The sequence below is a fragment of the Perca flavescens genome, chromosome 4, assembly GCF_004354835.1.
Source record: "Perca flavescens isolate YP-PL-M2 chromosome 4, PFLA_1.0, whole genome shotgun sequence".
Taxonomy (NCBI): Eukaryota; Metazoa; Chordata; class Actinopteri; order Perciformes; family Percidae; genus Perca; species Perca flavescens.
Window position 1 is genome coordinate 35,422,698 of NC_041334.1, and position 14,965 is coordinate 35,437,662.

Genomic DNA, 14,965 nt, shown 5'->3' on the forward strand with positions numbered 1-14,965 from the left:
ATTTGCACCCCCTGCAGCAGTCATCCTACGAGACTCCTGGTTGGCTTCCTGTGCTGCCAGGCAACTGCAGTGACAGTGGGATTTTCTCACATGACAAGATTTTGCAAAGCAATTAAGTGAGGACTCAAGGGGGTTCATCAGCTTCCTGAGGCGAGCAACGTATTTAGCTCTTCACTCCGAGTTTAAAGAATGAATGAAGTTTGATATACATTTACAAAGAGACAAGTGTTTGTCAAGACTGTTGCTGCTAAACAACATCTGTATTCCTTCATTAAAACTTTTTTCTTTGCTTTGCTCAGTGCAGCCAAACACTATGCACAATCCTCACTGAGATAACACACACTGTCACTCAGAACACACTAGCATCAATACCACCAATACACAAATTACAAACTTTCTCATCTATTCAGTTTAAACAATTTGAGTGACTTGACACAACTCAATAGTTTCTTTAAGGAAAAGATATAGATTGTATAATCTACCAATTTTTACGTAAGGTAAAAAAGAAGGAATGAACATCAACAGTTTTCTTCAATATAGTATTTTGTCTCTAGTAATTTATGGAATTACTGGGCGAAAAAAATTAAAGGTACATACGTAACAGTACCAAAGAAGAGTGTGACTAATTCTGCCTCTCTCCAGCATCACGTGGCAAGTTTTCTTCATCAAACTGGATGTCTGCATCATCTCTAAATACGAATAATGAATGTGGTGTTTCCATTGCTTTCACCTCCATTACTTTCTGAAAAACAGTAAGAACACAGTTTTACTATTGTAAAGATATAGTGTTTTTCACTTTTTTTATAGCTGTGTACATAACCTCAGACATCTGACCTGGACATGTTGGTATCTTTGCTCTTTTACCTGTTTCTCTCAAACGGTACAGTATAGAATTGTTTCATTCTTATTTGGTGTTTGTATACAAAAAGACTTTCTCTGTATAAATACCGTATATGTTCACTAACTAATCTAAAACAAGACACCTGCATAGGCCTTCAGCTAAAATTCCAATCAGCAGTGTTTGTTAGGCACCAGACTGAAATCCATTCTGTTTTGAATGTGTGGTTAGCAGTTGTGAAAGCAGTGTGTTAGCATTTGAACAAAGTGCTGTAAATCTACAGTGTTGTACATGTTGTGGTTAAAGTCATGGGATAAGTGTGTAGAGTTTTGAAAACTGTGTTCATGCAATGAAAAACGAACTAGGGTTTGGTCCACGTGAAATGCTGCTGTGCAGACTGTAGTTAGAGTTTTGCACATGTGACTCCAGTTGTACCCACTGTCGTTTAGCAATCGAAAAAAACTGTAAAATCATATGCCAAGAAGAATCTATGTGATTATGTGTACAGTGGAAAAGAGTTCTGCAAGGAACATTAAATTGACAACATCCTCAAACCTTTATCAGAATGTGGCAGACATTATTATTACATTATACCAATGTCGAAGTAGCAGTAACTTTCTACAGGAAATGTTAATTTGACGTTATTAGAATGTGGCAGCCCAGCATATTCTGTGAAATCTGTAAAATAAACCATACAATTGTATCCAGTAATTTCTCAGGTTAACATAAGCATCCAAAGAAAGCAACATGGAATGTGTAAAATGGTAAATTTACTCATTTTTAAGATAATATTTTGGCCTTTATTTCATAGGAAGACAGGAAAGGAGGGGGGAAGACATGCAGCAAAGGGTGACTTGTCGGACTCAAACCCGGGACATTGCAGTGAGGGCTGAGTCTTAGTACATGGGGCGCATGCTCAACCAGGTGAGCTAGCAGGGCGCCCCAGTAAAGTTATTTATAAAAAGTTAATTATAAAGTTATTAGAGTATACAGCATGATCAAATCAAATGACTAGCACAAGATTACAAATGTTAAGGTCCAGCACAGCAGTGCATCATTTCCAGCAATCAATGCACAGCTTTCACAAATGAAGTCAGCCAGGCATGTCTTGAGGTTCTGTTCTTCCAATCCAATCAATACCCTTTGTCTTTTTCCACTTAGCCAGCCATGGGTCAGTGTCTGTGTTTGAAATGAGGTGTAATAATCAGTGAAGACTTTCTCGGCAGGACCCATTGTCCTGTGGAAAGACAAAAGAGTCTCTCACCTCAGACAATCTGTTTGCATTTAGCTTTGTTTAAAATACATGTTTGCTGTGTTCAACTCAAGCTGGAACCTATATTAAATCAGTGTTAAACACCATTCTCATTTAAATCTTGCTGGTCAGTTCAGGTCCAGTGTGGCAGTAGGACAACCTGTCAGCCATTGGTTATGAACAGCACATGATACCCCCGTAGATCTGAGGTACAATGGCACAGCTTTCACATTATCTGTAACCATCGGCAGTGGTAACAGGAAACGGTGTGTGCACTCACAGTTCACTGCTCGTTTTAAGCCAATCATCAGAAATGATCATGCAACTAAACTGGATCCATATTTCTCCGAGCTGTCACTACGTTCTGCCTCCAGCACGCACACAGGCATGAAATGGGCTGTCTATAAGAAGTCCATTTGCGGCAATCACAGAGGAGAATGATTACAACACACAGCAATGGACACATTTAATGTGGCGTCATTATCATAGAAAATGGAAAAAGGTTTTGAATAATGGAAGATAACTTGTTTGTGTTCCTCGCCTAGAAATGTAACCTAGATAATATGATCCTTTGTGCAAATATTTGCTGTCGTCTGGGGCAAGAAATAGTTGGTTGTCAGAAAGAAGAAACTGTTCAAATGAAGACAGCCACAGTCTCTATTTTGGTTAAGTAGTTTCACTATACTTCTTAAATCCACATTTAAGATATTTGTCTTTCAAGTTAAACTGAATGGTTGCATGCTCCTCTTCAAGTAAACTAAACAAGAGTCTAAAGCCATACTGGGACTGAGGCTGTACTTACAGTGGTGCTTTGAACTAAATGCTTATATCGAAATGAAATGTTGAGTTAATGATGGTGCTACATGTAGAGGATCTCCATTAACGTTATCACAATTCAGGGGGACATAAATGTCTGAACCAAATGTCACTAGTAATCCATTAGCAATTGTTGTTAAGACATCTCACTCAAAGCCACAAATGTCAACCTCATGGTAGTGCCACAGGAAAGGTCTGGGCATCACCAAAGTCATTAGGATTCATCATCTGGGCCCAATTAATGTTTGTACAGTTGTTTACGCCATTCCTTCCATTAGACATTGATACATTTTACTGGGTAAGTGAAAACCTTGACCAGCTGCTAGCACTAGAGGAAAAACTCATTGGATCACCAAAGTCTTGAGGATTCACCTAGGCAACATTTCAATCAGGAGAGACTTTTGTTGCAGATATGCAAAGATTTATTGTATGAATGCATGATATGACATGTAGTCTTTGGAGATTAGACTCCATCATAATTAAATGGTATATATATTTAGGTTAGTGTTGGATTCCCATAGGGTACAGATTTGATAATTGGCAAATTATCAAAAGATTTGTTATCAATATTAATAAAGTTATGAATATGGTTATTAATAACAATATAAATTTGATATGTATTTGATAAATATCAAATCGACAAACAATCAAAACGGGGCACCACCCTGCAAGTCAGGGACCAATAATCAAACTGTGGAACAGTCTCATTCCTGTGAAAATCCTTTAAAAGGGAGCAAAGGAACGGGTGATTTCGAGCACGGACCGGTTCAACCAGCAATTCTTACAATAAGTACACAAATAATCACAAGCAACTGCTATTTAAGTATAATAAGATTTATTAACGTCACAATTATCAGTAGCTAATCAATAATCCTTCAATAATAAACTTATATACCTTTTTACAATATCACAACCAAAAACAAAGCAAAAACAAAGCAGCACGGACACGTCTGTGTCTGTGTGAGTGTGTGAGAGAGAGAGTGAGTGAAAGAGGAGGGGCGGTGTCGAAATGTAGTTCTAACACAAAACTACAAAATGGCTACTCCGTTGAGCTGCACATAAGTATTTAGCCTCAAGAGGGCGGTAGTGATGCTGGGTGCACGAGGAGGGGTTGAAGAAGCCGGGGGGGGGGTTGCTAGGCAACGCGCACGCTTACCTGGTATGGTAGGGACGTAAGCCGATTCCACGTGGCTAAGCTAGCAGCATTAGCTCGGGAGCTACGTGGCTAGCCTTTGTCGTGTGTGTGTGTGTGTGTTAGTAAAAGAAGAAAGAGAAGAAGTATAAAGAAAAGAGGCCCTCTGATCTTAGTTATCGATAACCACTCCAGTGGCTAACAGCTGATTTACCGCGATTATCTCGCGGACAGTAACTAAACTCCGTGAAAGGAGTGACTTAGCAGGTAGCGATTACAGTTATACCCAGCTACTTAACACAACCTAATCAACCGTATCATGATCACTGATACATTCACAGAAAAAGATTAATAATCACATATAGATCACATTAATGGCAACAATGGTAACACACTACCTATCTCTGGCCAGACGTAAGCCTTCTTACGGGTGTGTTCAGTCCGTTTATTCCTGTCCATAGATTTCCACAGAAATTAAACAGAACGGGTCCCTGGCGCTCGTCAGCGGCCACGGAGAAACTTCCCTCCAAAAAGGCAGCAAGGGGGCAAGTTTAGTCGACTTTGAGAAGAAAAACGCAATTTCCTTCTCACTGCAGATATGAAAACACTGGTGCGTTTTCTTTTCTTAGTTCTCGTCAGAACACGTGCTGCAGCATTCTGGATCAGCTGGAGAGTCTTAAGGGACTTATTTGAGCAACCTGACAGAAGGGAGTTACAATAGTCCAGCCTGGAAGTAACGAATGCATGGACCAGTTTTTCAGCCTCGTTTTGAGACAGGATATTCCTAATTTTGGCAATATTACGAAGATGAAAAAAGGCTGTTCTCGATGATTGTTTTAGATGGGCGTTAAAGGATATATCCTGATCAAAAATAACTCCTAGATTTCTGACAGTAGTACTGGAGGCCAGGACAACACCATCCAGAGTAGCTATATCTGTAGATAATGAAGTTCGGAGGTGTTTAGGGCCCAGCACAATAACTTCAGTTTTGTTACAGTTTAACATTAGAAAATTATAGGTCATCCAGGATTTTATATCTTTAATACATGCTTGAAGTTTAGCTAACTGACTTGTTTCGTCTGGTTTAATTGACAAGTATAATTGGGTCTCGTCCGCATAGCAGTGATAGTTAATTTAGTGTTTCCTAATGATATTACCAAGAGGAAGCATATACAAGGAGAACAAAACTGGTCCAAGCACCGAGCCCTGTGGAACGCCATGCATAACCCTCGCGTACTTAGAGGATTTATCATTAACATTAACAAATTGAGATTGATCAGAAAAATAAGACTTAAACCAGCTTAGTGCAATTCCTTTAATTCCGGGATTGTATGGTCAAAAGTGTCAAAAGCAGCACTAAGATCTAATAAAACAAGTATGGAGACAAGTCCTTTGTCTGCAGCAGTTAGAACGTCGTTAGTAATTTTCAACAGTGCCGTCTCTGTGCTATGGTGCTTTCTAAATCCTGATTGAAAGTCTTCAAATAAGCTGTTGCTATGGAGAAAATCACATAACTGATTAGCAACTACTTTCTCAAGGATCTTGGAGAGAAAGGGAAGGTTAGATATAGGTCTATAGTTTGCTAAGACCTCAGGATCGAGGGTGGGTTTTTTCAGAAGAGGTCTTATCACGGCTACTTTAAATGACTGCGGTACATAACCTGTTAATAGAGACATATTGATCATATCTAGTAGAGAGGTGTTAACCACAGGTAATGCTTCTTTGAGTAATCTCGTTGGGATGGGGTCTAAGAGACAGGTAGATGGCTTTGCTGAAGATACCTTTACCATTAGTTGTTGAAGGTCTATAGGATAAAAACAGTCTAAGTAAATGTCAGGTCTAGTCGTTCTTTCTAGCAGTCCTGCGTTGAAAGGTGAACCATTAGAAGTTGAGGGCAAAAGGTGATGAATTTTATCTCTAATTGTTGTAATTTTATCATTAAAGAAGCTCATGAAGTCATCACTACTCAGAGCTAGAGGAATAGATGGCTCAGTATGGTCCCGCTGACCCAATAGGAAGACTCAAAACTCTTGAAAGTGTCGAGACTACAATCTTGTAGTTCTTTGACTTCCTGCCAGTTGTGAGGCTTGTCCCTTCTGGCTGGGACTTTCACATAGAGGTGTGAATTAACCAGGCTTTGAGGTTTACATACAGGCGACGATTCCTTTGTCTCTCTGGTCAGCTCAATCTGAGGCCTTTTTGGTTAAATCAGGTTTAACCAGCTTCTTGGTCCCCAACATTAGAGTTAGACAGCCAGAAGCTGATCCCCCGATGGAGTCTAGACACTGATGGTGGTGTGAGGAACCCGAATACCGAACCGAGGAGCCGATGGCAGTCCTGCCGAACGAGGAACCAGGAGCTGTGCAAGATGAAGACCGGAGGAGCAAAGGGAGGAGGGTTGTGCTCTTAGCCTGAAATGACAACAGAGCAGCAGAGAGAGAGACAAGTTTAAAACAGGGATGTCATGCTGTGATTGGCTCGTGAAATTCAAGGCCGCTTCTGATTGATTAGATAAAAGTGAACGCCTCTACCAGCTGTTCAGTTTTAGAAGAGAGAGAAATGTGATTAAGTTTAGAAGTCTTCCTGCCAGAATTTTTTGCTGATCTCCATGTGTGTGTCCGTACCAAATGTAAGTTCAATCAGTCCAATAGTTGTTGAGATACTTCAGACCAAAATGATGGACTAACCAACTAAGAGATCAACAATGTCATCCCTAGGGCCTAACTGCTAACATGGCTAACAAAAAAATGTTCTAAACCTGACCAATCCATTTATAACTCTGAGCTCGGAAATGCCTGATGAGTAAAATCATGGCCTTTTGTCTCAGCTCCTGAGAACATGATACTTTGTCATATCATAAAAGTTACACACTGTCTACCTAACAAAATAAAGCAGTGAGAACGCTTACTGTCTCTCATGTTCTAATGTTAATAAGGAGCTTAATAAAGGCAAGACCAATGTGGATTTTGTTAGTCAACAGATGGTCGACCTTTTCTTACCTGCCTTCTAATGTCACCATTGTGCTGAAGGGAAAGTCAGAAGCAGCATAAGGTCAGGCCAAAATATGTTTGGAAATATTGCTATACAAGCCTCTCCTGCCTCTCTTAGTTATGCTGTTATAATTCTATAATTCTAGACTGCCGGGGAAATTCCTTCCTTCCTATGACACACTGAGCTGCTCTCTCCTCTCTCTTTTCATTGTTTCCTTTAGTGTGCATCCTTGTCCCAGAAATGCTTGTTACTAACCTAGCTCTGGGGAGTTTACTCCTTGGAGTCCTTTTGTTTCTTTTTTACCCAGAATATTTCCGTGGCACCAAGATCTGGTTCCTGGGTGCAGCTGTTGCTGTGGTCCTGCTACACCCTGCTACGCGCTGCGATGCCGTGCTGCGTCCACTGCGTGCACCCACGCTCTGCTGTGCCACGCTACATCCTGTAACGCCCTGCTGTGCCCTGCTATGACATGAACTACTACAACTACCATTGTAGTCACTGTTCCATTATCTTTATTATGACTATTATTGCTACTGTTCATCACACCCCGAACTGTCAGATACCACCTACCAAGAGTCTGGGTCTGCCGAGGTTTCTTCCTAAAAGGGAGTTTCTCCTCGCCACTGTCGCAACAGCCACTGCTAATGCTTGCTCTTGGGGGAATTACTGGAATTGTTGGGGCTTTGTAAATTATAGAGTGTGGTCTATCTAGACCTACTCTATCTGTAAAGTGTCTCGAGATAACTCTTGTTATGATTTGATACTATATATAAAATTGAATTGAATTGAATTAAAATCTGCTGGCTTTTATTTGTTGTAACGCTAATGCAAAAAATCCAAACAAAGAGCACATGCATGTGTGTGGCCACTTACTGTTTGCACACACACACACACACACACACACACACACACACACACACACACACACACACACACACACACACACACACATGCACATATAGGAGAACATTTTGTACTATTTTGATGACCAGGCAATCAATAGAGTAATTAAGTGAGGCCACCTCTGATTGTATTGTCCCATTGTTGTTTCACCTCCATGACAGTCAAAGCAGAGCGTTGGCTGTAACATTGTTTTCCCAGTGAAACAAGAATGTGTGTGCTTATTAAAACAGTCTTTTGTTTATTCTGTAGGCTTATTCTGTTTCTGAAATTAGACAATTTTTACCCATGGATTGTGACTTTCATTACTACAGAGCATTGTACATGCCTGTTTGAATAGAATAAAGACATCCGTGACAGAAAGAGCTATGTCTAACAGGATGGAAATGAGCAACCAAAGCCTCTATGTCAGCACTAAGACTTACCACACATTCATACTTACAGTATGCTGCAGGCAAAAAGCGAAGCGGTTTAATTGGGCCCTGGGAGAATACACCAGAACAATCCTTCCAACAATTCATTATGCATTTAACAGATGATTTACATTACCAAAATGCTTTATGTTTCCACACTTCTATTGTGATTTTTCCCACAGTACACCTCCATGATTACTGTAAAATAGCATAGAAGCAATAATCTCATCACAATACAATCATTTACACAACAAAAACAAGTGAAACTAAATTTCTGTCCTTGTGATTGTATTCCACACTACCCCAAAAAATAACAAAATAAACAATGTCATCTTCAAACCTGGATCAGATTCTCCATGCCGTAGAGAGATGGCCCACCACTCATAAATGAGAGATTTCCAGTTTTGTTAACGCTGTTGGAACTCACCTCATTGCCCCTATACTGCAGAGACTGCATTTGTTTTACCACCATTTTCATAATTGTTTTGGCTGTTTAGAGACCATTCCTGAAACAGGCTGTTTGCATTGCGATAGAAAAACTAATGTAAGATGAGGAAGGCACACTCTGCACATATCTTTGTATACTCTAGATTGGTGTTTACAGGAAAGGGTTTCCATGCCTTCAAACTGTGCCAGGAAAATACAACTCCCAGATACATGGTGGTAACACAATGTTCGGCACCAATGCTGAAAACCCATGTAAACATAATTCATCAAGACCAAGAGTCTACAGCCTCTGTACCAGCATTTTGAGGCTGTACTATGGCACAGTGGAGCTTTGGCTTAAAGCTTTAGTGCGTAACGTTTTTATATTAATGAACGTCCGTTACATTCAAGCCATTGCCAAATGAGTTACTACAAAGTTAATTAAGACTATTAGCTCCACACAACTCTCTCCGGATTTCTCAGTATGACTACGTTCAGAAGACTGTGACGTCCAGCGATATTTTACTGGATAAGTGAAAACTTTGACCTTCTGGTGACTCTAGACAAAAAGTAAGGGGATCCCCCACCCCAAAATCTTTAGGATACATCATCTCGGGACTGTAAATGTATAATGGCAATACATCCAATAGCTGTTGAGATATATTAGTCAGGATCAAAGTGGTGGACTGACCGACAAACCGACAATGTCATAGAGCCACCGTGTAAAGCAGCGATGCTCTAATTCTAGGTTTGATAAATGAGAAACAGAAGGTATTTGATAATTATACTTTTTTTTCCAAAGCTGACATTTTTCCACATATAAATTAAAATAAAAGTACCATAAAAATTGCTGGAGTTCAGGCAAAACCAAGAGCTTCAACTTCACCACCTGCACAGCATCATTCATGAAATGCTTGCTGGGTAACATGCTTTGCGAGTAGTTAGATTTACCTTTGTAAGTGTGAGATTTTGCGAATAATAAGAAAATAGCCTCACAGGTGCTGTCTCTGCAGGGCAGCCAGTTTTCTCTCAGTAAGAGGTGTGAAGTCACACCCACACTCTCTCCACAACAAAATAACCGAGGCAGGGCCATTGTGTTCGTGAGCCTACACCCAACAAGAAGCCATGATGACTTTGGTTATGCATGTCTCCTCATTCGGTCTTGGATAATCAATCCATGTGAGATGACCTTCTGTTGAACCCTGTTGATGATCATCACTTATCATCACATTGTCCAACTAGAAAATGCATTTCCTGCAGAAAATGCGTGGGAAAGCTGAATAGCTGAATTGCTAAAGCTAAACTGGTTGAATAGCTTAAATCCATATGAAGTTGAAGTAGTGAGAATAGTTGAAAAAGTGGAAATTGGTTTAATAAGTATGAATTTCATTGAAAAGTTGAATAACACCACTAATGTATAAAATAATTTATTTTCTAACTGGAATTATGAATAAGTATGGGAGACTTACAAATGCTGTGAGAAACATTGATGAAAATGCAGAAATATGGAACAAATTGTTTGAAAAATCTCAAATGCATTGCACCACACTGCTGAAAAACTTGGAAGTTGGAAGCTGAACTGCACATAAGTTAAGAGCTGAAATACATTTGTAGAAAAGCTGGAAGCTGTAATACTGTCAAAAGTGAAAGTTTCAATACATTGACTAAAAAGACTTATTATCAGCTGTATCCATTGCATATAACAAACAGAGAGACAGAGAGAAAGAGAGAAAGAGAGAAAGAGAGTGGGAGGGAGAGACAGGGAGAGAGAAGGAGGGATGGAGAGAGAAGGAGAGAGAGAGAGAGAGAGAGAAAGAGAGGGACAGGGAGAGAGAGCGGGAAAGAGAGAGAGGGGGGATGAGAGAGAGAGGGAGAGACAAAGAGAGAGAAAGAGGAAAGAGAGAGGGAGAAGGAGAGAGAGAGAGAGGGATAGAGAGAGAAGGGGGATAGAGAGGGAGAGAGAGGCAGAGGGAAAGAAAGAGAGGGGGAAAGAAAGAGAGATAGAGAGGGGGAGGGAGAGACAGGGAGGGAGAAGGGATGGAGAGAGAAGGAGAGAGAGAGAAAGAGAGGGACAGGCAGAGAGAGGAAAGAGAGAGAGCGGGAGAGAGAGAGAGGGAGAGACAAAGAGAGAGAAAGAGAGAGAGAAATAGAGAGAGAGAGGGATAGAGAGAGAAAGAGAGAGAGGGGGAGGGAGAGACAGGGAGGGAGAAGGAGGGATGGAGAGAGAAGGAGAGAGAGGGAAAAAGAGAGACGGGAGTTAGAGACAGAAAGAGAGAAATAGAGTGACAGAGAGATAGAAAGACAGACTGAGAGACTGACAGACAATATATTGTAAATAGAACCAATTCTAACCTGTTGTTGTTCTATTCCTATCTGTGATTGTAATGAAAAAGTGCTGTGTCATGCTAGAAGGAGGAGCAGCAGGTATTCCTCCAGCTGTAATCAAGCCTTGGCCTTCCTTTGATATATAATTAGCACACCTGGTAAAGGAGAAACATTGGTATACAGTGAGATCCAGTCTGAGAAAGCTGATAAAGATCTCTTCAAACAAGCCTTAATAACTCCAAAACAGTACACGCTATCCATACAGTGACTTCACCGTGGGAAACAGGAAGCCTTTGTGAACGTCTCCATCTAAAATTAATGCTGATAAAGTTAAAATTGTGGGCATTTCAGCGATTTAATAAAGTGGTTCATTCAGAGTTTCGCTGGAAAATATTGAGGACGTTTACCATTGCAGCGGATGGAAAAGAATTTGAAACTCTTGTCATTTGGAAGCTTGCTGAGCCCAAAGTATACGACATATCGCTTAACTGAGCAGATCGTCTGAAACTAGACAAAAATACCTACGTTTTGATGTATACATTGTGTATGACAGGTAAACATTGTGGGTGTACGAGCAATTTATTGAGAAGGGACAAAGATATCTTTTTTGAAGCTTCACCCTCTGAGCGATGACATCATCACTCTAACCAGCCACATACACACTCTGTTTAATCGATAACATTTCCTGAAAAGATCACTAAACTTAAACAGCTTTTTAACAAAAACTGTAAAAGATATCAAACTGAAAAGATAGAACTGGATAGCTGAATATTTTTGAACATTTTAAAGTTTGAATCACGTCTGTAGGTGGAAGAATGTAGGAGGAGATACCTTTTGAAGCAGAAGAAGATTTTAAGGAGTTGAAGCCTGCTCTCATTCACTTCAATGTTAAAAAAAAAGTGTTAAAAAGCTTAAAATTTTAAAAAGTATAAATAGTAGAAAAGAAGTTGAAGAAGTGTCATCATTAGCTGAAAGAGGTGAACATTTGAAAAGTTGAATGGTTTAAATAGGTGAAAGTATGCAGAAGTTACAGAGAGCCAAAAAACGTACGGAATAATAATAATAAGAAAAAATAAAGAACCGAATAACAATAGTTGGAATGCTGTTGAACAGCATTCCCACTAAATACAGGTAGCAAGGAGCCAGTGCACTCTGAGCCATCACAAGCTGAGTGCTGTGTGGATTACCAAAGGCAGTAAAATGCTGTCGGCTTTTCTCACTTCAGTTTCATGTACTTAGCTGCCTATGACTGCACTCAGCTTTGGGGGAGGCTCTTGTATTTGGTTTAAAATAGAATTACAATTTCAATCTCACAGGGTAAACTGGAACTATTCGTGCAAGGGTGCACTGTGCTGAAGAAATACATATACAACAATGTTTTCTGCACAGTAACTGTGAACCTCTGCAGGAACGATTGGTTAAAGGTCCCACAACATGGTGCTCTTTGGATGCTTTTATATAGACCTTAGTGTTCCCCTAATACTGTATCTGAGGTCTCTTTCCCAAAATTCAGCCTTGGTGCAACTGCCACTTTGCTCGTTTGAAAGCCATGATGTCTCTCTCTCATGGGCGGGCCAAATTCTCTGGGCGGGCAAAGCAGAGAAAGGGGAGGTAACCTTGCTCCTTATGACCTCATAAGGAGAAGATTCCAGATCGGCCCATCTGAGCTTTCATTTTCTCAAAGGCAGAGCAGGATACCCAGGGCTCGGTGTACACCTATCCCCATTTCTAGCCACTGGGGGACCATAGACAGGCTGGGGGAGCTCATATTAATGTTAAAAAACCTCATAAAGTGAAATTTTCATGCCATGGGACCTTCAATATATGTACAGTTTTCTTTGCACCACAAGAAATGTTGCAAAAGTCAGGGAAATTGTATTTATGTAAATATCAATCTACACATTTGTGACATTTTTTTTTTACTTTACTTTTTACTATTTTCTACAAGCTCTCATGTGTTTTTTATTATTTCTGTGACTTTAAATTCAGCTTACATGTGTGTGAATATTTTGTACAAGTGAAAATTTGAACATACAAGTTCAGATTTTTGATCTACAAGTTTGCACATCGTATTCTACAAGTGCTCACATAAAGCCTACTAGCTCTCACATTTTGCATCATATTTGCCTTCATATCTATCCACAAAACGCCAATTGTTCTGGGCTACTGTAGAAACATGACGGTGCAACATGGGGGACTCCGTGGAAGAGAAGCTGCTTCATAATGTAGATATAAACGACTCATTCCAAGGCAGTGAAAACACCAAAATTGTTATTTCTAGGTGATTATACCCACATGAAAACATAGTTATTTATAAATATTATATTAAATTTTTGCCTATCGATCACCCTAAATCCTACAAACAAGACCTTTATGACGGAAGAAAGAGAGGCATGAAGCCCAGCTGAGGAGCACTCTGTGCCATTCTACTTCACCTTCAGCTTTTCTCGCTCCACACCTTTGAAAGCGGACATGATGTTTTAGTGGTTTCCCACCTGCGGGGGTGTCGACCTTGTCAGTGGTATTTCAGGCTCTGGGGACTTCTCTCACTTGGCTGCCAGCACCCGCAGGTTGATGGAAGGAGGGGTTGTCATGGAAACAGGCTACTGGGATGTCACACAGCGCAGGCTCTAGGACTCGCTTTGAAAAGCTTTCATTGATAGCTGTCCCATTGAGCTGATTTCCGGTCTTTTACTAGGCTACCCGCTGCGACGGTATAAAGGCTTTTCCGTTCTGTGCCGATAAAAGGACGGCAGTGGATGTTTCAGAGTAGCAGTTTGTATGTGCAGGTTTAACAAATGCCAGACTAATGCTTCACCCTCCTCTGTCCATCATTCTCAGCACAGGACACAGGTCTCCCTAAAGGGTCCATGACATTCACTGACATTTTTCTTGCAGCATCTCCTGACATCTCTATACACAAAGAAAACCAATAGTATGAGACAGTGTTTAAACCATTTCTTCATCAGCATTTCTTGATGCACACAAAGCCAAGTCCGTTACTGCCAATAGTGTGACATTAAGAGTCAATTTTTCTGGGGTATATAATGTGTAACACTTTATTTGAACACCCTAATTAGCATTTATAAGCAATGTATAAGCATTTATAAAGAATTAATACATTTTATAACACACTTCAATGTAGCTCAGATATTAAGAATGTTTAAATGTTTATAATTTGTCAATACATTTTTGGGTTTGGGTCATAGATTTGGTGTTTATTAATGTGTAAGCCTTTGTGACGAAAAAAACTTCACTCAAGGTCCGCTTTCTCGATTTCTTCCAGAGCTATTATCTTCCTCTCATGGTCTTCATCAGCATTTGGTGTTTGTTCAGTTATCATGAGAGTGAAGAAGTGTTTAAATAAATACATACTTTATTAACAGAAATAAAGATATGATAAAAAGGGTGCCATATTATATGTGTGAAATTATATTGCTAGTTAACTGTTTATACACTAGTTATGGATGCTTCACAGGAAAGAGCATGGATGAGAATGAGCATGTTGTCAGGTGAGACTAACCGGAGATTGTTTGATTGCACCACAAAGCCCAGACCTGTCAGTCAACATCTGGGCTCCCACTGGAGATCCATTTTCCTAGGCAGTGAGCCACGGAGATTTGGATTTGCATTGTAGTGGACTCTACATATTACTTGCGTATAGATATTGCAGGGAAAACAGATGGTTGTTTCATGTCATTTTACTAAACGAGATGAAGAAAAGCTACCTATAATGTTATATCAAATGAAAATCCAACATGACACAATGAATAATTTGCATTCGAAGACTAAATTCCATTCCACAAACATTACAAAATGCCGAGAAAATTAAACATTTGGCTGATAATAGCACGGTTGCTTGGTGCTAATTA